A 21,991-nucleotide genomic window follows, 5' to 3' on the forward strand; every position below is an offset into this window, starting at 1 on the left:
GAGATGGTAATGGAAGTTGTTCATACCATATCTAGAAAAAACTTTATTAAGCACATAGGTACTTGAGATTCTTATACAGCTGTAACCCGTAATAGCGAGACCAGGGCAGCATTTCTGAAACAGGAGCTCAGGCTATTGCTTTTCTGCTTGCTCAAGTTGTCACATGCTTACCATCCACATGTCCCACAAACTGAGTCACAGAGCTCACCCATCAATTTCCGTGCCAAGTATATGAAAACAATAGAAGATGTTTCAGAGCATTATTAAGAGTTATTTTCAGCTCGTTGAAAGCCATTGCCTCTCTTACCTAACCACAGGGAACTGGGAGAGCCTCTATCAAGCGATGGTCAAACTGTTGCCCTTATCTCCTTGTAAATTTTTCATATGAAGCAACAGGCTGCCCAACCTAAGTAAGTTTGTTCCCCACGTTCTTTGGCCATTACAGTACAACAGAATTTAAATTAGGATACAGAAGTTCCCCATGTAATTCTATTACACCATAATACAACAATATTACAATAATTACAACAATAAGCCTGATGGTCTTTTTAAAGCAGCTTGTAATCTTAATTCAGAGTGTTTTAAAAAAATTATCAACAGAAAATGGCATGTGTTGATCTTACATTCAAGCTAAACATACAGGGTTTCTTCAGAAGCACAGACATAAATGCTAGTTGCCAATTTTCTCTTAATGCCAGTTCCTACATATTAAACTCATATTAGAATTTTCTATTTTTAGAGTTGTGGTGATGTTAGAGGCCTATTCACCAATATGATTTGATTAGAATGAAACAGAAATCAATATTCTTCTCCTAGTCTCCCTGCTTGCTTGCCTCCCTCTCTTTGAACTTTCTAAATTGATTCTCTTTTTTCCTCTCTTAAGTTCCTATTCACACAGTCAAGAGGATATGGTTTATCACATGGTTTGGTGTCAAAGACTTACAAACACATTACCATATTCAGTCATGGCAACAGCACAGATAAAAAGGAACAAAGCAGAGTTCAGTGGGAAAGGAAGCAGATAAGAGTCATGCTGTCCTTGGAGTCCAACCATGGCTACTGGCTCTGCCCTGAGCTCTGTACCTGGGCAGAGAGCTGTGCTTGGCTACAGCCTCCAGAGTCCTGTTGTAAACAGCCTAACATTTGACACAAGAGATCTCATTCCATGACAGTGGAAAAGCAAAGCAAAACCCAAACCACAGTGCTCATTTTGATCAAGGCATTAGAAAATTGTCTAAATATTTTTTCCCTTTATCTCTGTCTGTCATATGCTCAGAATAACTTTAACCTAAATAAAGTACCATTAACAAATCTGACTTTTAGAAGTCTCAACAGACAGATGAAGATCTATATCCATTACTAAAGCCTCAGAAACATGGCCTTTGTGAGATTATGCCAAATGATGTTAGCCTAATTACACAAAGCAAGTTAATATTCTAAACAGTGTTACATGTCAAAAAATAATTTTCCAGACTCCCTTCCTAAAGAAACAGACTGAGAGATACTTTCATTTTCTGTAGTCAGTTACTTGACAGGTCTGAGGCTTGACAGGTCATAATGCAAACTGCAAAGAAAGCTACTTTAGCTTAAGTCTGCTAGTTCTTGGTATTTATGTTACAATCAAAGCAGTCTGCCTGTAGGTAAGCAAGTGGAAGAAACACATAAATTTAGGCAGAAATCGATATTAAAAGTTAGCTCCTGTAGACTTAACATTACTTAAAACAAAAGTTTGATGGGGGGAAAAGAAGCAGGTGGTAAACAAAAACCAAAATTACATAACTGTTCAGCAACTCAAAATGGCCTGAATGTCTTTTATTCTATTTCAGCTAGAGAGGAAGTCTTTAGATATGCACACATTCATTAAATGCTCTAGGAAACTTTAATGAATTGCAGTGATTTGCACTGGACGAACACCTTCCACGCAAATATGACTGTATGGAACTCTGACCTCTCACAATGGAAAGAGCAAATCACAGCTTTTACTGCTCTGCTCTCTGAATTTAGATTTTAAGTCTGTCCCCACACATGCTCCTGGTACTAACCAGGAAATATTGCAACATTTTAACTTTATGGAATACACTGAGGGACTTCATTATTCATTCCATTTAGTCTGTAGGCTTTTTACATGCTTTTTATTATCTTTCTTGTTCATTTACTGCTTTAACAAGAGTGTTATAAAAATAAAGGTCAGTACAGAAATAAATGCACCAGGTGTTATGTTCCCCTGCATAATTTAACAATATTTAGACAATAGTCATATAGTCTGAAAGTTGTATGATATAATATAAGATACTGAAAATGCCTGTTAGGGCTATTTGCTAGCTGAAAGCCAAAGATTCACTGAAATAAATCCAGATACACGTTCAAACATTTTCAGATGCTTAGCCACAGGTACTGGGACCACTACAGGGTAGTATACCCATGTAACAACTCAGAAGCACATTGAAAAGGTAAAAAAACTGCTAAAAGTAATTAAAATAGACTAGTAAAATGGACTAAATATAGACTAGTAAAACCAATGATTTGTCAGTTATTTAGCTATTCGTTGAAGGGCTGGTTTAAGTCTCTTTAGTGTGATAAAAGTGATGTGTAGTTTCTGGTACTAACTTCCCAATACAGCTCTTAAAAGATCCATGCACAACACTGTGAATGCATCCTTGTTTAGAGTGCAGAACTGGGGTGGGGATTAGTAGCATGTAAATAACTGAAAACAGTTAAGATGTTGAATAATAAAAAAAATTATACCATTTTAACACTGTTTTTTCAAGTACTCTAGATGGCTTCTGGGTCATATAAGGTAACAGTTAATAGAAGTTCTTACTATGTTTAAAATATCACAATATTGTGATATTTGACTATCTAATGTATGAAACTCATGTCAGAACTGATCACAAGTTTCATAAAGTTTTACTGTTATCTGTAGGGAAAGAATTATCCTGGAAGTACTTATTGGAAAGAGCATTGTTTCAGAAGGTTTCTAGTTTCCTTGCACGTAGCAACAACCAGGGAAATTATGTTACTCCCTTGAATGCTGAGACTCAACTACAAGCAGTTATCTTGCTGTCAGACAAAATCTCCCAGTGTAAGGGATTTAGTAGATTCACTAGCAGACGGGCCTTCTAAGAGACTACTACATATGAATGTACATAACATCACTCCCACGGAGTTGGCAGCCTGCCAGCGTTACAGTGAACAAGTCTAGCAAGGTCAAAATATTTTCAGAGCAGTATTTTCAGAGTTGGGGTATTCTGAGTCTATGATCTCCTTTTGAAGAGTTAACATTGTTCCCAGTGGAATTTAAAAGTTATAACTGGTAGTTCTAGATACCTGTCCCTGGCACAACCTGCCACAATAATTTGAGCTGTATTTCTGATCTGCAAAAAGGAGAATTCTAGAAAAACTCTACTAGTTGCAAGAGAAGCTCCAGTGACAAGCTATCTCAAAGCCTGCATTGAGATAGTCATGCCAGGTGTATTCAATGATTTGTTCCACAGGAATTTGACTCTTTCTCCCCACTCCCAAAGCACGTAGACACACTGGCAGGCAATTTGAGCTACAGATGAAAATAACAAAACCTAATCATCACATCCTTACTTCTGACCAGTTAGGAGTTCTAAGTATTAAAACACGATTTACTTATTTCCTTTTTGGTCACTGTTTTGGTCAATGTGCTTTGGGGGTGGGGAGAGAGTCCAATTCAGCATAAATCCTTAAGATGAAGACTTTGTGTGATCACCTGTCAACAGAAGTTCAAGTTCTACAACTTGTTCCATGCTGAAACATCCAAGGACTCATGATGGGCCAAAAATAAATAAAGTGTGTCTTTGACAACCACAGATACTTCAGCTGTGCTTACATTTAGATGCCACATAGCTCCTGCAGCCACTTCAGGTGAAATTTCATCCCCAGTCTGATATCAAAGGCATCTAATACCTTGTACATAGTGATTCCACTACCTAAAAATCATAACCTAGGCTCTTATGTCTTCACTGTATCTTATGCATGACAAAGCTGGCATACATGAGTGATGATGGTGGGCCTGTCAATAGATGAAAACTGAACTAGTCACTATTCTGCGTGAAGAAGGAAGGCCTGGAATTTTTCTAAATGTTAAAATCAGGGAGGACACTGCAGGACCTGTTCAGTTCCTTCTGGAATGATGGGAGGATGCCACATACAGGGACTTTGCTTCAAATTGCAGCTTATTGGCCAAACAAAAGGTTTTGAATTTTATTCATGTGAGTTTTTGCCTCACATGAGCTCAGGCTTTCCCCTTACCTTTCCCCCCAATTCTTTTATCAATACTTTTTTGTGAACTCTCCAGTTCTCAGTTCCTTCTCTGTAATTGCTTCCCTCCCACTTTCCTATTAACATACTTTGTAAAGGGTGAGTACCTTCCCTTCATCCAGAACTTCTGTATGATCTACCTACTTCTAAAAATTTCTTGACTCAATTTAGATTTTTCTCACCTCAGAGACAAGGAGTTTTGAAGCTAGGATCTAACGTTCTAACAGAACCATGCAATTTCTCACTAGTGGTACAACTTCCTATAAATTGCATCAGTATCAATTGACATTGAGAAATTTGTAGAAAATAATCTTCCCTGTCCAAGCACAATCTTTCTAGTAGGTCATTCTTAGTCTCTCAAAAAATGCCTTATCAAAAGCAAAGATATTTACAAGGAAAGGAACAGCAGCTCTAGGAGTTGAACAGTAAGTTAACTGCAGTAATGCAATGCAGCTGCAGGAATATGAGCCAATGCAAAAGCAGAACAAGCACCTCCAAAAGCTGTGTAACAAGCCCTGCCACCCAGCAATCCTCACAAGCCTGGAAGAAACTTTCCTCTCTAAGCTCTTGTGTGTGTGCCTTTGTTTCTCAGAAACACAAAAAAGTATGAAAAGGATCATATATAAAACCAAAACAAACAAAACCCGAACAAACACAGGCCAGTACTAAAAGCTTAAGCGCTAAGTTATTATCAGACAAAATCTACTTTTGAGGCTATCCAGGCTGCCACTTTCTATGTCAAAAAAACCCATCTGCTTTAAGTTACCACTGCACCATGCTATAGATACTGTGGGACAGGGACATTATTGCAATTGTACTATAAAATATACTTCCCTTTCTTTTTGCCAAACTTTTAATTTTATTTTTTTTTAAGTTTACAAAAATTAATAGAATAAAATAAAGTACTGTGATGCCTACATAATGGAAAAAACTACCAACATCTTTTTTTTTTTTCTCCTCTCATTTTTGTGACACTCAAATAACAAAGAATGGAAAGATGGTAAATAATACTTCAAAAGTATTTTTACCTGATTTGAAACAGAGTCATGATCCTAAATAACCTACAAGAGAATTACCGCAGGTAGTCTGAAGACTTTATACTAAAATAAATGCCACTTTGCCAAGTGAGATGCATTTAGTCATTTCCTGATTTCTTATTCCTTTATTTCACATACTTGAAAATGTGTGTTCCTGAATAATTTTTTCCTTTCCTCCAGAGATTCCTTTACAATGACTCCATAATAGTCCACTAATGAGGGCACTGGTACCACAGTCTCTTGCCAGGTGAATCAATCCAGATGCAAAATGTATCATGACTTCATTGCAGAAATCAGTGGAGAAGAAATACTTAATCACAGATGAATTACATCTTCAGTCATATGTGCCCAATCAAAAGGCACAGGGGAAGTAAGTTTGCTTATCAGCCAAGACTATCCATCAAGAAACGAACAGTTGGATTCTAGGCTCTCTTCAGCTTAAGACATGTCCAACATTCCTCTGCCTCTCCAGAAGAATTACGACCCCTGGGCCCCAAGATTTGTGGAGAGATTACAAAATATAGTGAGATAGTGAGGACATGCCCCAGGAAGGAGAAAGCTGTCCTCACACCACAGATGTATTTTAAAGAAATGGAGGAGGGCACACTAGCATATTGTCTTACATTGTTTGGCTTGCTTTATTTATTCCTCAGCAGCTAACTTGCTGTCCTGATCCCATACAGTGCTGAGGCCAACCAGCCTCAGGAGGCACAGAGGCCTCAGTCAGTTTCCACACTTGGAAATGCGGGTTCTCATGGAGCTCAGCAAACAAGATGGTAGGGAATACTCAAGGTCTCCAACAGACTCCTTTCCTTTAGTTCAGCAGCAGCTTAGTTATGCTGCAGCACTTCCACGACACATGTTAAGTTTAGTTTTTGTCCTATTCCTGTAAAAATATTATTTTGGAACATTTTTTCAATACCTTTTTTAATCAGCAGTGTTCAAGCCACACATCTCTCCTATTAAAAGAGCAACTATGCTGTAATGCTTCACCAGCCATGATCTGAATGGAGCTTATCCAAAAAAATGTCCATAACTACTTAATATCGACAACAATAAGCTGGAAAACAGTCCTACATGCAAGCTAGAGCATTTAAATGGACTGCAGGCACAACCTGCTTTCCATACACTGTTTTTACATCTTTAGCAAACACATAACAGAATCAATGCCATCTAGTCACCTCTAAAATCATGGTAGACTGAACTGGCTTATATACCTGAATAATTTAGCACTGAAGAGAGGTGATGGCACTCTAGTGTGAAATCCAGCCATGACAGCCTGTACCTCCTGAGGTCCTCTGTGCATATTTACACATTTAAAAACTTGAGCTATTGGTTACAACAATTTTAACTCTTCTGGTTCAATATTTCACTTTCTTTTATAACTCTACTGATTGAATTTTTTTCTTTCATCGACTAGACAGAGCACAGTAAGTAACTGCACCAAACAGGTTGCATCCTTTGGTATATCTTATTGGACAAGCCTGCTATATATTGGAAAAGTTAATAGGAAAATTAAAAAAAAAAAGTTCTTTATTCACCTGAAGCTTCAGTTCTTTCAGTTATGAATCTTAATATGGATGTCTAAAGTTTGGCAAGCAAAAACTGAGCCAGAGCTAAAAAATCACCTGCAGTATCCAGCCTTGTATGCAGCAAAGCCCCACATGTATTAAGTTGTATTTTATTTTTTAATTGAAAATGCATGAAGTATAGGCAAGCAGTTAAAACATTTAATATTTGGTAGAGATACCATACAACAATCCATTTAAAAAAAACCCACAAAATTTTTAATTTTTTATGAAGGTCATGATTTTCTTGCTTCAGTTGTCATGAAAATGAAGTATTATATCATGCACAGGAATTAATCATACTGAAAACTCCAGAGTTTTGTCAAGATCTCTAGATTAAGAGTTTCAGAAGCAGGGACCAAAGTTACTTCAGTAAAGGCCATTCTTCCACACTGTGTGGCAGCTAAGCAGTGCAGAAAGGCATTTCAAATATTTGACCAACATCAATTCCTATTTATGTTCACAAGCATGGATGAATCCATATTCTCAAAAAATTATCAGGGACGTCACTCTACTATGCACTTAAAGACACTGAAACACTGTTAAACAGAATTAAGTGCATCTACTGGCAGAAAAAAAAAAGCCCAAATCAAATCATCAGACAGCAATGAATACAATGTATTTTTGGAAAGAGAATTTTAACTAGAGATTGACAAGAATTTTCCATTTATCCCCCTACAAGATGAAACATATGCCCAAATTCAGCTAACACTAGTCTTCTGTGTACCTTAAATTAGCTCATGAAACATGGATGGAAAAAATCAAGGCCAACAACTGTTTAAAACTTAAAGACTAAGGATTTAGTTTCAAATAAAAAACGCAACCATGGAAATCGTCAAAAAGACAAAACAAAAACAAAAACATAAACAAAAACAACCCACCACCAAACCAAAAAAAAAGGAACTAATCCAGCTAAAATTTCAAAGATGCCACGTATGTGTATCCACACAAGCACTTCCTACAGCTCTTGTTCTCAATGAAGAGACCAATGATTTGGTAAGAAAAGAGGCACATCAAAATGGAGAGGATAAAGGATGAATGCTGCACATCAATTGTGACAGGGAGCACTTTGAGTAACACCAGGCAGCACACCAGAACAAAGTGCTCTGCTGTCAAGACCTGCTTCTTCACTTGACATGTTATGCCTTCCCAAAGGCGTAACAGTCTCATTCTGAAGGCACCTACAGTGCTCCCTTCACGGGGCTTTCTCTGGCCACCTGTTTGCTGCTAAAAGCACAAGAGTTGGTTGGGATATTTTATTTATATCAAAATTGCCTTCCCAATGTTCCTAAAGAATGCTCTTTCTTTCTACACTCCAACATGAGACACTGAAGATGCTAGAACACCTTCACTTACGCACTTTAGGAAGGTGGTTAATTAAATTTCACTATTAATGCACTTTTGACAATTCATCACTACCCTATGGAAGCTTCATTCAGATTAGAGTATAAAGCTGCCTTTTGTGGCAGAGCTCCATGGCACAGAGACCCTATCTGTCCCTTCACAGCCAGGCTGCACAGGGCATTGAGCAGCCAGGGCTAGTGAAAGGTTCCCTGCCCACAGCAGGATGGGTGGAAGTAGGTGATCTTCAAGGTCCCTTCCAAAGCAAGTCAGTCCATGATTCTGTGATCAGAGGGCACACATACACCTGATCAGCAGCTGCATAGCCACCACTTAGAGTTCTGAGCCTTAGCTCAGCCTGAACAGCAGAAGAGAACAATTGTTGCATTCCCTCAGAGACATCGCTAGAGAGGAAGAGGCAGAGAGTCTGCTGTATAACTCCTTCACAATCCCACAGAAACATTAGTGCAGCAAAAACAACGGAATGTGGTAACATATGGACCTTAGATTTATTTCCTAAAGCAACAATACCAGCAGCACCTTCCCAGATCTCCTCACCCCACTCCTCAGATTCTTTTATGCCCTCAAAATTCTATAGAGTATTTTCTGCTTGCCTCAGTGTCCTTAACTGTCCTTTATAATGGCTTCAACTTCAACAGTGTCCCTTGCAAAACCTTTCTGGCCCAACAAATGGGCAAGAAAGCATATTCTCTGGTTAATCTTAAACAGTCTGCCTGCTGATGGACTGGCATGCCAGACAGTGGATAAGAGGAAAATTGTCTCTCCACTCCCTAAGAGAATGGATAGGTGCCTAGTGAAGACACATGAAAATCATTTTCACAACATGTCTGGGCTCATTACCTTTGAAGCCTCTACTCTCCCTGTCATATTCACTAGGCAGAATATAATTCACTTAAACAAACCTGAATGATAAAAAAGCCTCAGGAAACATGTAAAATAATTTCCAGGAGAGAAACAAAGGACTTAGAGGAAATTCCTTGCTCCTAACATCAAATTACATTCATAAACTTAATAGGCTTCCTTTTCAAAGGAGTAATGTATTTTTGCTGTTCCTCAAGTTTAGAAAGTAATTTGAAAACTACCATGAATAAAAATTTTATCTTGATTTACTCTCTTTACCTGCAGTTAGATCTTTCTCTTCTACATTCAACTGCTCCTCCTTGTTATTGGCACATAGGTGACATACATTACAAGCATATAAATTATTTATACCCTTTCCCTATTTTATTTGTATGCAGCCTTTCTTTTCCTTTTACAAAAATGAGCACAAACAGTATGGAAGGATGAATACTGTATTTATCTTAGAAAATGTCTAATCTTTTCCTCCAATGTGTTGTTTGTGGGAAAAAAAATATTAGTAAATCACACCATGTGAAATACATAGAATGCTATATTTTTTTTTTTCCTCTGGGACCTACATTTCATACCAGTCCCTGTAGTTTTTAATCTCTGGGGGAATTTGTATGGATATTTTAGTTTATTAACATCATTATGAAAGGACAAAATTGGCAGAACAGAGGTAAGGGCTATGAAGATTATGAAGTTACTGTTAATAATTGCTCATCTGTGAGCTACCACATTGATACTAGCTCAGGACATATCCTCTTTTGGGATTTAATGGCCAATGTGAATTACAATAGTAACATGTATTAATTATTTTTATTCAAAACATTAGTATTTCAGTGGCTAAATGGATTCTACTCTTGCAGGTAACACCATGATTTTAGCCAGAAGTCTCATAAATTGAATTGCCTATGGTACTTGTAGCGCTGACAGAAGAAAGGTGAGCAAAGTGTTAGTCTAAGGAATACTTCTGAGCATTCACTGTTCAAAAAAAACAAAAAACAAAAAAAAAAAAAAAAAAAAAAAAAAAAAAAAAAAAAAAAAAAAAAAAAAAAAAAAAAAACTAAACTAAAACCAACCAACCCCCAAGCACATCTGTTGTGAAAATGCCAAGGGCTTTTTGCATTTGGAAATGAGCTGTTGAGTGGATGACACTTACTATCTTTGTTAACATGACAGTCTCCTAAATCTTATTGCTGTTGAAAAGATAATGACAACAGGAAGAAAAAAATTTAGAGAACAATGCAAGTTTATCACAGAAGCCTCAGAACTGGATCTTGATAATAAGTTAACAGCAGTGAATGGTACAACGCATTACACTCTAAAATCAAAGCTTCTCAAAATTTAGCAAAGAGTAATTATTACAATAATTAAAGCCATTGCTTCATGTGTTGGCTAGTAAAATATATGGAAAGTTCCCTGATCCTTACATTGGAATTTCCGAAGTTCAGTTCAAATAAATTTCCAAGCTGCTCTGCAACCTTAAACTACACTGATACAATGGTTCAGTATATTATGACATGAGACTGATCAAAATCATACTGGAAGGAGAATTTCTTTCCATTTCCAATTCACTAACCCTACCTTCACTAAAGTATGTGTTTATCAGTCCATCAGACTGCTAGTCACCAAAACAGCTACATCATAAACAGTGTTATTTGGCCCTACATAGAAACATATATTGATAAATTTTAAATCAGAATTCAGACACAGTCATTAAAATTTTGTCTCACTAAACCATGAGGAGTTCACATTCCTAAGATTAGCAAATTATACTAGATGAAATCATAGAAAAAATTTCTCTTAAAAATAGAAATTAAGGCACTTATTGCAATGTGTAAGGGGTAAAAATAAAGTGAATTTTACTCTACACGACTGCACTGGTTTTGGCTGGGGTAGAGTTAATTTTCTTCTCAGTTGGCTGGTTTGGGGCTCTGTTTTGGATTTGTGCTGAATACAGGGTTGATAATATAGAGATGTTTTTGTTATTGCTGAGCAGGGCTTACACAGAGCCAAGGCCTTTTCTGCTTTATGTACTGGCAAGGAGGCTGGGGTTGCACGAGAAGCTGGAAGGAGACACAGCAAGGACAACTGTCCCCAGTTGACCACAGGGATATTCCATTGCACATGGCATCATATTCACTATATAAAAGGGAGGGAAGAAGGAGGAAGAGAGGAAGCATTCAGAGTAATGGCATTTGTCTTCCCAAGTAGTTGGTAGGGCTCTGCTCTCCTGAAGATGGTTGAACAGCTGTCTGTCAATTGAAGGCAGTGAATTAATTCCTTGTTTTGCTTTGCCTGTGTGCAGCTTTAGCTTTCCCTACTGAACTGTGCTTATCTCAGCCAGCGCATTTTCCAGCCTTTTCCCTTCCTGTTCTCTCCCCAGTCCCACTGGAGTGGGAGTGAACAAGTGGCTGCCTGGACCTTGGTGGCTGGGCCTGGGGTTAAACAACAACAGAGACATTTTAAAGCCATCTTATCAGGGAGTCCACAAAATAATCCCAGGCTTTTCTTTTCCTAAAATCAGACTTATTTGTAGTAACAATAAGGCAAATTTAAGAGTCCTCTCCTTCTTTCCAAGTCACATATCGATAATTTTTCACCTTTCTTCCTTTATATATAAAAAAGCAATGGGGAAGGAGAGGTAACATCCTGTACTGCCAATTTTCTGAACGATCAGAGACCAGTGATTTTTTGCATAATGGCAAAGCTGGCAAAAAGACAGTGTTGGGTTTTTTTTTAAGTTTTCCTAAAACAATTATGCATAAGTGAAATGAAGAATCAGTAATACTAAAAATGCACTATATAAGAGGGAGAGTCAGAAAATTCTTTTGCTTTTCTGCCTAATAAAAACAACTTTAAATCTCACTCAAGAGTAATTTGGCACAGATGTCTGGATGTTCAGTACATGCACCTATTTCAATAATGCATGAAAAATAATGAAACTTGCATCTTTTACACAGTATTTGCAATATTCCCTATCACAGCTATTTAGACTAGATTTAGTCTTGCCCAGCTTCAGGTTTGCAGCTTTAAGTGATGTAGAATGAACTTCTTCAAAATGAACAGAGATTAGACAGATCACTCCAAGTGCTTTCCCACTGTCAACTACAAAGGGTGCACAGCTGCCTTAAGAGAAAATGCCCAATTTCAAATAGCTACACAAGACTTACACAGTTTGGGGGGGAAGAAGCACCTATGGCAGAGAGTCTTAAAAGCTGCCTGATATGGAAAGCAGAAACATGCCTACACTGTATATTTTTAGAAGCCCCAAAATAGTAAGAGGTCGTTTTTCCTTGAAGTATCCACTTGGATGGCTAATGATTCTGAAATATGTATCTTTCACAGTGTTTACACCACTCTCTCTTCAGAGAAGTTAAATGATTTCCACCATTACACAAGGGCTGAGAGCTGTCACAGTAGCCTGAGCCCATGTCACCAGAGCTTTAGGCTACAGTTGTCACCACTGCTCTAGACTTCATTTCAAAACACAGATTCTCTTCAAGGAAATCACTGAACTTCAGCTTTCTCTGACATTAAGTGCCACAGTGCATAATGGCACAGTACACACAAACATTATTCTAGCTGACTCTCTCAAGTCCAAAAAAAGAGTAACTGAAACAAGGCCTGGGCTATTTGTTCCAAAACACCTCAAGGGTGTATCTTTATTGCAAGAGAAATTCTTCAAAATTAAAGAGGTGTTTGCACACAGGCTACAGTGTAATATACATAAGTCACTAAAAACCAAGAAATCCCACCTAAAGTATGCATGAAAAGTGGCCATATAGGTCAAAACATCCTTTGAAAGAACAATCTGTAAGCTCCTGCACTCAAAAGTCCGGCTTCCCAACCTCCCCAAAAAAAAAAATAAATAGCTTCTGGCATCAACAAACACAAACCAAAGCTTGACACCAAGTTTTATGAAGATCACCAGAGACTTCCCTCTATCACTTTCAGATCGAGCTTTGTTAGGTCACCTGAACTCAGGTGCTGTTCAGGCCCTTCCAGTTACTTTGGGAAAAAAAAGAGAAATAAGAGTTCCTTGAAGGAGGAAAAAAAAAAAAAAAAAAAAAAAAAAAAAAAAAAAAAAAAAAAAAAGGCAGCTCATAAAAACTATGGGTGCACATTTTTTCTACATTAAATTTACACTGCAAGACACAATTATGTCCCTCAGGTAGAAATGCACTGAAACCAGTTTTTTAATTATAAGCAACAGAAGATTTGCTCAATAGGATCTCTCTTTGCATTAGAGAGAGGATACCATATGAATTAACACGGGAAAGATACAAAGGAACAACCTGACAATGGCACAGTTCCTTTTTTGAGTAGAAGTAAGCACCTACCTCTTACAGGCAGTAATGCTTGTTGACAAATTACTCATGACCACATCCATACAGTTTATGAGAACAAAACATTAAGCAGCCAACAATGACAATCCCAGAACTTCTTCGTATAACTACTGGCAACCAGAGGAGCCTCTGGTACAAAAGCCTGCTAAATCCAAACCACTTGCACGTGACAGAAGGAGTGTAACTCTTATACAGATCCTAGGCCCTCACCAGAACCAGCAACACCTGCTTGTGATGATGCTGTGTATCAGAAGGGCCTGCACCAATTCCCATGTGAAAAAAGGGCTCCACTGCAGAGACCTGCACAAAAAGCTAACCAGGACAACAACATAAGAGTATGGCAAACTCACTGTAAACCTTCTGTGGACCCATTTTAGCAGACCAGAAGCCTGGCAGCTTTAATCAGCCTGCTGACATTTACTATCTGGCTTTAAAAGAGATGACTAAGAGTATCCCTTTAACTCTTATTTTAGAAGAAGGCTGTAATTCTTTTTTTTTTAATCAAGGTGAAACTTTGTAATTTGCTTTAAAAAAGGACTGGATACAGATGACAAGATGTAGCCACATTTCTCCCTTAAGGTATGGCAGGAGAGGAGAAAGAAAAAAGATAGCCTCTTTCCCTGGACACAGCAGGAATGGGAGAAGAAATAAATTAGAAACCTGATAAAGTGAAGAGACACTTTGCTGCTCTGACAAAACTTACGAGAGACAGCCATGACACAGGATTACCTTACTCCTGCCAAAACCTCTAGTAAAACAAAGATTCCTAACATATTAAGAACCACATAATCCCATATTATGCACATGTATCAGTAGCTGGAGTAATATCAAATACTGAAACATTTTGTTTTCAAGTCATGTGTGTGGACTAAAGAAGGAGAAAAAGAAAATTACACCTGGCCATCAAAAGGGGCTCTGTTCTAGGCAATGAATCCATTTTAGGTAAGCACATGAAATCCTACCTCTACTCCTCTCTTCATCATTTCTTCTCCATTCCTTGCTATTGCCCTGCATGTGTCCAAAGCTGCTGAGAGCTGCCCAGTCACACCCACACTGCCCCTGCCCCTCAGCCCCAGCACAGGGAGTGAGGGAGCATGGCACTGGGCTGGGTGCAGTATCTGTAAGCACAGTATGACCACAGGAACAGTGAAGGAGCCCCAGGCTGGGTGCCCCTAATGGACTTGGTACAAGACAGCTCTGGGCAGCTTGAGAAAAGCTGCCAGGCTGAAGGCAGCACCCTGCAGTGCTGCAGACTGGAGAAGCAGCCATGAATGAGAAAAAGGTCCCCACACCTGACCTAGACAACTCTTACTAACAAGATCTCTTAATTTGATTCTTCTAACACTAAATGTCTCTTTCAGACTAATAGTGGGTTTGATCCTGGGTTTACTAGGTTCCAAAGCTTCCACCTGTCCTTTCAATCTTCAACCAAAGCTTCTTGTCTACAAAAATCCAAAACGCAGTCAATGGCTGCTGGAGTCCCACAGCCAGCTCCCATTTCATATGAGTTAATTTCTCAGAAGTGAGGGTGAAGCAGTGAATCTTAGCAAGTCCTCAGCACACTTAAAGTACAGAATGCCACTAAGCTGTAATGCCCTGAATTAGAAAAAAATTAAAGAGTCAGTTGTAATTGGTCTGTCAGTTTGATCTTTGCACATCACTCACCTGTACAGACATGCTGATATAAAGCAGCACATTTTCTGCATATTTATATCATTTTGCATTTGAACAATGAGCACTAGCTGAATCCTAATTTCTGTATTACATGTACTGGAACAACTTGGAATAAAGGGAGTGAATGCTGTAAAACCAGAGAAACCTGCTACATCAGCATACCCTAACAAGGCTTCTCTTCTTGCAACAGTAATGCTTGTAGTCTAGCATTTAAAGCCCACTTAGAAATTCTCTTATATTTAATAATCCCAAGACCCCAAAACTCTGACTCCTTACATTTCCTGTAAGCTGTGCTACTTGCTTTTTAGGTGGCAGTAGGCAATATCAGGTTTGGTTTGTTTATTTATGAATGGAAGTCCTATACTTCCACTAGCTCTACTTAAACCTTTTTCTAACCTTATAAATCAACACCTCTTGTATACATAAACTACTCCAGAGCACTGCCATCTTCCCTGTCTTTAGAACACCAACATTCATCATAATGCTTCATCTTCAACTGCAAAGGCTTGCTTTAAACAGGAGGAGCAAGTCAATTAAAACAAATAAAATCTTATTTCGTGCTTGAGAAGACAATCATGTTGTAGTCCTTTTGAAAGCCATACTTGTATTCAATTTAAAACAAAACAAAACAAACAAACAAAAAAGACCAAACAAAAAACAACACAACAAATCACATGACATAATTAGAGTTTAATTGCTGCAGTCCTTAGATGCACACACAGTGGCTGCTCTTTTCATCACAATCCTTGCCAAAAAGATAAACAGGTTTCCATACATTTTTAGCCTAACCCACTACAAAGCAAAAACAAAATAAAAAACCCACCTGCAGCATCCTGATTTAAACTAAAAGAGACTGTAATAACAACTGCAGGCAGCATCTCCCATCCTGTAAAGAACACTTAACATATAGAAGAGTTTCCACAAGTCTGTTCTAATTCATCTCAGATTGGTTCCATAGGCCCCTGATGTTAGCCAAAAGTTTCCAATTAATTCAGCACTACCCGAATCACATTTCCATTTTAATTCAGTAGCACAGTGTCAACTCCTCACATCCCCAGCATAGCTTCTTCATCCAGAACTACTAGAAACAAGTGTTTACAAAGGAAGACAAATGTTACCTATATTGCACACAGATAGGAAAAGCCAAGGAAAAGACGCCTACTATAGCAAAAGTTCACTGAGAATTATCAAGAACTGATAATACTTTGAAATACTTTATATCAAAGTTCCATTGAAATACATTGTCCAATATAGAGGTAAGTAAGAAAATATTAGTACCAGTGGTTTCCAAAACTTCTGCCCTCTAGAATTTTATCCAGTTGCAACCCCTAAACAGAATAACAATGAAGTGAGCAAGCTCTCAATATTAAGCTTTTCTGTAATTTTTTTTTAAACAAAATGCCTAATTTCAGCTTTCTACAGTAACAGCATCACAATTCATAATATTTAGGTATTCTTTAGGATGTCTCAGTAGAGACATCCTTCCATTCTCCCCCTTGTCCCTAAATTAAAGCTTAGATTATGTATGATGATATTAAAAAATGCTTTAGAGGAGTTCTCCCTTGCTGAGTGTCTGGTAAGGTTCAAGACATTCCGGCACATACTTGGTCCCATATGTGACGGCTTTAGATCAGCAGGTTAATTTTTGCCTTTGCAAAAGACAAGGCAAAAAGGATATTAATCCCCCTCTTTCAGACTAAGGGAAGAACAGAAAAGTTTTGGTAGTAAATACTGCAGTGCTCTTTTGTAAAGTTTCTCCACTCGGATGCATAAATGAAAAGGAAGAATTATGTTCCACCATTCCCCAGCACTACATAGAAATTTATCTCCCACACAAGTCTTTCCCAAAATCATACTTACTGTGGGGGTGAAGATGAAAGCTGCATACTTGTTAATGTTCCCAAAAGAACAAAAATGGGACAATGTGCAGTGGGAATCTTTTTAGCTTGGACAAGATTAGATGTCAAATCCACCAAAACCTTGAAGGCTCAGCCTCTGAGCAGACCTTGCATCAGGTGGTGCCTAGTGAAAGCCTTACCTATGGAGATGATGACAATAAACAAGGCAGGGATCTAGAGCTCTTGCCATCCCCCAGCATCACTGCTGGCAACCTGACAGACGAACAATTACACGTCCTTCAAAAGGAAAGCAAATCAGAAGGCTGGCAATTTTCCCCCAGTGACTTTTTTTATACATATACCTAACATTTAAAAGGTGATAAGAATTCCTCAGTCCTGTAAGCAATACCATCCACTGCAATGAGGATGGATCAATGGCACAGCAAAGGAAGACTCTACAGTCTTCAGAGATGTGAATTTTCCTGGTGGAAACCAAAAATTATGAAAGGTCTAAGTACAAAGATTCCAAACTTAAAATCAGTTTAAACCTTAAAAAGAAGATGCATCCTCCATTCTACTTATTGTTTAAAACTGTCATCTTGGAGTAGGGAAAAGATGAATTTGAGGACACAACAATTACAATTTACAGCCTACATGTCTACAAAAGAGGTTCACCATGTAGGAGCAGGGGAGCACAGCAATGCTAAACTAAGCTATACAAAACCAGCTTCCCCTTTTGTTTCATTTGACCTAATATTGCCCTTTAGCTTTTAGAAGTATTTAACCCTGAAACTCAAAAACCAAAAACCAAAAAAACCCAAAACCAACCAACCAACCAACCAAAACCAAAACAACACCACCACAAACCCCACAACTGCAGAAACTTCTTAATAGTCCTTTCTGGGACTATGGAATAAAAAAGTAAGAAGCTTTTTAAACAGTTCTAAATGGACAAAATATTCAATATTTTACTGTTTTAAATGAACAAATTCACACATTTCTATTTACACTGTGGATTTAAAACCAAAGCTTGGAGGTCCTAGCAAAATTGTCTCATCAAACTATTTTTAAGTCCAAACCTACGGGAACCATGGGGAAAAGCGCGTGTAAGGTCTTAGAGCACAAAATATTGGGAGGTTTGGTTACCGGTTACAAGAGCCCCCAACAGGCATGTCTTCCATAGTGATCTTTGTATTTAAAAGAACACCAGGAGATTAAATCTCCCTGTCTCCTAAAACTGTGGGTGGAGTGGTTTTTTGTTTTTGTTAGACTTGGTGGGGTTTTGTTGTTCGATTTGTTTGCTTTGTTTGCTTTGGTGCAGTATTCTGTTTGGGGTTTTCATTTGTTTGTTTTTAATCCTTTTAGGTTCCTTTATGTCATTTCCTCTAAACCTACTGAAGATTTTAAGAAATAAAGGGAATTCAAGGACAGATTATGAGAGTGATTAGAGGCTCAGGAAGACAGACATACGAAGAGTGATTATTAAAGTCTGCCTTGCCTATGGACAAGATGAATGGGAGGGATCATAAGAGAGACACGGAGATGAGAAGAGACATTCCACAGAATGCTTTTTCATCAGTAGAAATCAAGCGAATTTCTGGGGGTTTTTTTTAGTGTAAGCCTTTTATATGTGTGATCATGTAAGAATTGTCATCCAAAAAGCCGCTGATTCTGCTGCTAGTCTCACTAAGGCTGAAAGAACAAGAAGCTTGAAATTAGCTTCTCTATTTGTTAATAAACAAACCACACCTGTTCCAGGTAAGGTTTCTGTGTTTGTTTCAAATAAAGAAACGATTCTTACAATTCTGTTTTCCACTAATAAAAAGTAAGTTCTGAATAGGCTCCAATGTGCAAGAAATCAATTGGGACTTCCTGTGTCTCTCTCAAGTGCATCTGGTACTTGCTAAAAGTACTTACTCTACACAGACGTCTGATGGGATGTAGTAAAGGAATTTATGTGTTTTAGCTGTAGTGGAAAAGGATTTTTCTCCTCCAGAGCCATACATATAAATTTATAGTCCTGATGAAATGTGGAGGGTTCTTGTTCGGTAATGGGTGAGATATCAAGAGTGAAGAGCAATGTCCTGATCAGCAGATAATAACAATAATAATAATTTAAAAAAAGATAGCTTTAACAGACCCTTATAGGGCCTTGAAAGGCAGTCCTGACACACTGCTCTTGAAGCAAAAGACAGCACAGTGAGACATGGGTTTGCATAGCCAGGCTAGTTTGAGCGTCAGGCATATTAACTACTGCAATTACACAGACCTCTGCATGGACTTACTGATCAAGAAATACAGTGTAGCCAGAATCTGAACACAACTTCACAATGCCTACTGCAATATTAAGTCCCTTAAGAAAGCACTATGACACTTTTTAAACTATCCTGCTAGTTAAATTCCAGCAAGAGCAGTACTTTGTTCGTGACAACTAAAAATGCAACTTCTGTTCCCAAACTGTCCTACTTCATATCTTAGGTCCTGATTTTGAATGTTTTTCAAAGATTTGTATTGGAAGTGTTACAGGAATCAGCTAGTAGTGGATGTTAAGCACAGTGAAGCTGCAGCAACTGGCATTAGCAGAGAAGACCAGAAACATTTTGCATGGCTGTATTGTCCACGGATTTAACCTGCACCACCAAAGTGATCTGCAGTAATCCTGATTATAGTGACCAGGTACTATTGGCAAGGAGAGGCAGGCAAAGTCCCCTGGAAGGGCACCCTTCTTTAAGCTGGAGCTGGATGATTTTCCAGAACTAAGGCAACCAAATGGTTATAAATCTAAACCCACCACACAAAAGCAGAACTGTAAGGCACTAATTCCATTACACTTCACATAATAGTGATTTTATGCCCCATTCAGTACTGCCATGCACAGCATAGCTGGAGTCTCTTGTGATTCATCCAAGGAAGAGAACATCCAAGAAGAGAGAATGGCCACTCCCTCAAAATATTTGGCCTTCAGCAACAGCAGTGACTTTCCTAAGTTAAGGATGATCCAACTATACCCAAGTAAAGTATTTCATCTCTTTCAGCCACTGGGAATGTCACACAAAATATGACATATGGAGAATTATTACCAGAACCCGCAGTATCTTATACTTCAAATGGCCTCAAAAGAGAAGGTATTGAACAGATCTGTTGCTATACACTGAAGAAGCTTTTTGGCTGCAGCAGAATTGTTTAAATCCCCTCAGACTCTACCATTTACAAACTCCAAAGGCTATATTCACAGTAAATTGTTCCAGCATTTCTGCAAACTGAATTTAATGATGCCTTCCTACAGTATGTACAGCAGCAATTTTGGAACTGTTATTGTCCAAAGAGAAGGTGTCACTTTCTCATAAGGAAAATCCTCAGCTGGGCTTGAAAGACACGTGCAGTAACCTATAGTCTGGAGAATTCCTTTAAAATCCACCTGCCTAAAAACTGGACTCAGTAGCCTATGTTACATAGACTAGGAGAACCAGCTTCTACTTTGACACCTGTCTTTTCCCCATTTATTAAATGGATCTCACCTTCCTTACAACATGTTTTATCCTGCTACCAAAACCAGCTCCAAGGCATTCTTCACACAGCAAGTCAGCAAGTCTCCCTAGTCTGCTCAGGCTCTTGCAAACCTCCCCACCACCTCTGTATTGTTGTGTTCATGCACTGCATTGCTCTTCTCCATCCATGTTTGGGAATGGCAGCTTTAACTTCAGCTGCTCTGACAATTTTTATTCAGTCTCTAAATGAAAAACCAGCATTCTAATTTCTTGGGTTTTTCTACCTAATACTACCAGTTCTTGCTGCTCCAGTGCATGACCATTTCTACTCCCACGGCTAAGGCAGTAAGAGAAATGTTGAATTGATCCAGGCAATTTACCCGGGAAAAATTCCAATTTGTCTGGACTAAGCAAAATAGACTTAATACAAGGTCTTACCATCATCTGGAACACAGAACATGCTGCTACCATACCTAGCAACTATATTACAAGTTATGTGATATCTAACACAACTTATAAAGCCCAAACCCTGGAGCATCACAATTACATACAACTTTAAACTTGTGTAGAGCTGTATTTCCAGTCCTCATGGTCCCAGGAAGGGAAGATGACATTAATTCTGATCAAAAGAAATCCAATATCAGACAAAATATCAGTGCTTTTATAAAATTGCCCTAAACATGAGATTTTTTTTTAAAAAAAAGTCAATGTACAAGTACAATAAGCAACACAGCATTAGCCATGATGCTTTATACTTCTAAGCAAATCAACTAGACTACAGAGTACAGTTTAACATTTAAATATGCCAAAAATTATGAAGATATGCAACTTTTCTCCATGGCCACACTTAGGTAGGTAGTACACTATTCTTACAGCAAGATCAATGAAGGAGAAACTAATCAGTTCAACTTTCACGAGAGAAGAACAAAGGAAATGCATAACATTGTTAACTCCAATATGACTAGCATGTGCATCCATCTTACAGAGTGAATGGCATGTAGATTCCAGTAGTAATGCTACAGTGTGTAGGGTTACCTATTTTTAAATATTTCATTATTCTGAAGCAATCTGAATGACAGCATCTCCTTATCATCACTGCCAATTAATGGGCTAGAGGGATGAAGAATGCTGCTAATGCACAGTACAGGAAAATAAACCCCCAAACCCCAAAACTTTCACCCCAGTCATCCCCTAGAAAAAAAATCTCCCCTCACAAATAGTTGATCCTTACACTTCAAACCAAAAAGTTCATTTGCTGTCAAAAGATCTCAGCACAGAAGAGAAAACAGAATTTCTGCCAATATCCCAAGTCAGCTAGAGCAACCTCGTTTTTCCTTTCCTGCAGTGCATGGAAAGGAAGGGCCACTTTTTTACACACCTTTGAGCTGAGTATTTAAGTAATAATTTTAAACTAAAAAGCCAAGTGCCTTCATCAACAGAACACTTACCATAAAAGCCACAAAACACGTGAAAGGATCATAAACTTTTCCTATACATGTTTCTGTTTATATATATCATATGAACAAAACATAAAAATAAAGAAAG

General features: G+C 38.1%; 1 protein-coding gene across 2 annotated transcripts in view; it reads right to left on the reverse strand.

Annotated features, from left to right (window-relative positions):
• The window catches only part of TMCC3 (transmembrane and coiled-coil domain family 3), a 49,245-nt gene that overhangs the window by 18,036 nt on the left and 9,218 nt on the right, over positions 1-21,991 (reverse strand). The window lies entirely within an intron of this gene.

The sequence above is a fragment of the Sylvia atricapilla genome, chromosome 5 (assembly GCF_009819655.1).
Source record: "Sylvia atricapilla isolate bSylAtr1 chromosome 5, bSylAtr1.pri, whole genome shotgun sequence".
Taxonomy (NCBI): Eukaryota; Metazoa; Chordata; class Aves; order Passeriformes; family Sylviidae; genus Sylvia; species Sylvia atricapilla.